The sequence below is a fragment of the Panthera uncia genome, chromosome F1 (assembly GCF_023721935.1).
Source record: "Panthera uncia isolate 11264 chromosome F1, Puncia_PCG_1.0, whole genome shotgun sequence".
Classification (NCBI taxonomy): domain Eukaryota; kingdom Metazoa; phylum Chordata; class Mammalia; order Carnivora; family Felidae; genus Panthera; species Panthera uncia.
This window is the reverse complement of record NC_064813.1, coordinates 64204346-64207227: the sequence shown is the minus strand read 5'-3', so window position 1 is coordinate 64207227 and position 2882 is coordinate 64204346. Positions and strand designations below refer to the sequence as shown.

General features: G+C 47.5%; 1 pseudogene; it reads left to right on the top strand.

Annotated features, from left to right (window-relative positions):
- The first annotated feature begins 1873 nt into the window (after positions 1-1873).
- Positions 1874-2882, top strand: LOC125925997 (olfactory receptor 10R2-like; annotated as a pseudogene).

Here is a 2882-nt window from a genome sequence, read left to right as displayed (position 1 = left end):
AATAATTCAGAAGAAAACCTGGGATCATGACTATTTATTTTTTCAGTAAGCTCTCAAGCCCCTGCTGTAAAGTAGACATTGCCGTATGTGTAGAGAAGCAAGTTCTGGTCTCTGGTAAGTTGCAGTTTGTGAAATCAAAGATGACCTCATAATGCTGGTGATAATCAGGTTCTAGGGATGGCTGAAGGGACAAAGAGAAAGTGATAATAAAGCACGACGAGGAAGTTGTAGGGAGAAGTCAATGTGTACATGTTACTTTAACTGAGAATTTCATACAATTAAAAGAAGAAGAAAACAATCCCCACAAACATAAAGCATGGACGATTTCCAGATTTAGAAGGTAGATTGAAAAATGACCTGATTGTTCAAAGTTCCTCAATGCTGGAGTGCATGTGGGGGAATACGGTGGCAGTTACGCGTGGAAAGTTACATTTGGGAAAAGTATGAGAGACAGAACATGATTGTCTTAACTTCATAGATAATTGAGGGTCATCTAATTTTGGTAAGAGGTTAGGATTTGTCCTGTATGAAGACAACTCTGGGGCCACAGTGGAGGATGGCTTAGAGCGGAACAAGATAAAATCCAGAGGGTCGGTTTATCACGTTCTTGGAGCAGTCCAGACAGGTGGTAAGTTCCTAAAGAAAGGAAGAAATGGATCCTAGAAGTCTTGCAGAACAAAAATAGATTGGATGTGGCCGAGGAGAAAAGTTACGTGTTTCAACATGTCTCACAAATCCACAGCGGATGCGATTAGCAGGATTTTGAAACTCATTATTGAGATACAGGATCCAGGTGAAGGACCAGATCTGGGAGAGAGAGGGGAAAGGGCAAGAATATTTTAATGAAAATGTATGTAATCTGGCACCGGTGACAATAAGTTATCAGAAGCCTCAGGGGAAGTATCTAAGCCTCCCTACTAGGAATTCAGGGACATCCGGGGAACGTTGGTCTGTTGAGTCTCCAAATCTCCTGCTCCAGGTGTAGCAGGGTAAGATGTGCAACCAAATGTGCCGCCAGTGAACGTTGAAGCAAAACTAAATTCTTCCCGCTGCGTATTTTCTGCCAGGGAAATCGGCCCCTACTGTCCTACAAGAGTGTGTGGAGGAATCATAAAGCTATTTCTGAGATGGCAACAGTGGTTCTACACCAAATTAACCTAACAATTTTTTTTTAATGTTTATGTTTGAAGGAGAGAGAGACAGAGTCACAGAATCGGAAGCAGGCTCCAGGCTCCGAGCCGTCCGCGTAGAGCCTGACGCGGGACTCGAACCCGCGAACTGTGAGACCACGACCTGAGACGAAGTAGGCCGCTTAACCAACTGAGCCACCTAGGTGCCCCCCAATCAAATTAACTTTTAATGAATAACTGCATGGAAAGGGAGTAAGAGGCTACTCATGAAGAGGAACTGTATTCTTCAGAGGCCAACCACACAAAGACAGGCAAGAGTGCTTCCTCAGCTGAGGAATGTGTTAGAGGCAGGTGAGAGGTGGACCCTCAGACATTGGTACCATTGCTGGTGGAATCCATGGATTAGTAATATGGATGAAATGACGACCACTTGAAGTCATAACTAGCGTAAAGTTTCTTTGGAATATTAGATTACCAAAAAATCAAGTGGAAACTACATAAGTCTGCAAGAGCAGAGTCGGGGGGCGGGGGGCTGTAGGATAGGCTTTATTGGAGCAAATGTCTGTGCCTTCATGTGGACACTTGTCCCCAGATTCACTGCCAAAATCACTGGCAGAAAAACAGCACTGTGGGTGCATATCTATTTAGGATAATTTTTGGTTGACTTATAATCCTGTTTTGTTCTTTCTTGCCAGTTGTTTCCCATTCGCCCCAGACTGGTGCTGGTTACGGTATGAAGGGTAAGTCTCCCTGGTTCCTCCATCCCAAGGGTCTCTGGACCTGATTACACTGGCTGTGGCGTCTGCTGTCCATGGCCAATTCCTCCCGGGTCACTGAATTCCTGCTGCTGGGTTTCTCCAGCCTTGGCTAATTTCAGCCTGTCCTGTTTGTCCTCTTTCTTGGCCTCTATTTGATCATCCCGAGTGGGAACCTCACCCTCTTCTCCATCATCCGGCTGGACTGCAGCCTCCACACCCCATGTCCTTTTTCTTCTGTGTCCTTTCAACCTCGGAGGTCTTCTACACCATTGTTACCCTGCCCAGGATGCTTATCAACCTGCTCTCTGTCCTCAGGACACTCTCCTTCGTGGGCTGTGCCACACAGATGTTCTTCTTCCTTGGCTTTGCTGTCACCAACTGCCTGCCTCTGGGAGTTATGGGTTATGACCGCTATGCCGCCATCGGCCAGCCTTTGCGCTACCCGGTTCTCGTGAACTGGAGGGTATGTGCCCAGCGGGCAGCAATCTGTACTGTTAGTGGCTTCCTAGTATCTCTGGTGGGAACAACTTTGGTCCTCAGCCTCCCTCTCTGTGGCTCCAACGAGGTCAACTACTACTTTTGCGACATCTGACCAGTCATCCGACTTGCCTGTGATGAAACGTACACTAATGAGCTGGTCTTCTTCATCTGTGGCGCCTTGGTGCTAGTTGTACCCTTGCTCTTCTTCCACACCTCTTACGGCTTCGTTGTCCACACCATCCTGAAGATCCCGTCGGCTGACGGCAAGCGGAAAGCCCTCCCCACCTGTGCCTCCCACCTCACTGTGGTCATCGTCCGCCATGGCTGTGCCTCCTCTGTCTACCTGCGGCCCTCAGCCAAATACTCATCAGGCAAAGACAGACTAGTGACAGCGACCTACACCATCGTCACCCCACTGTTGAACCCTACGGTGTACAGCCTTAGGAACAGAGGTGTGCAGCTGGCCATTCAGGAAATGATCGCAAAGACGGGGTTTTCTCTTAAGACTTTATAA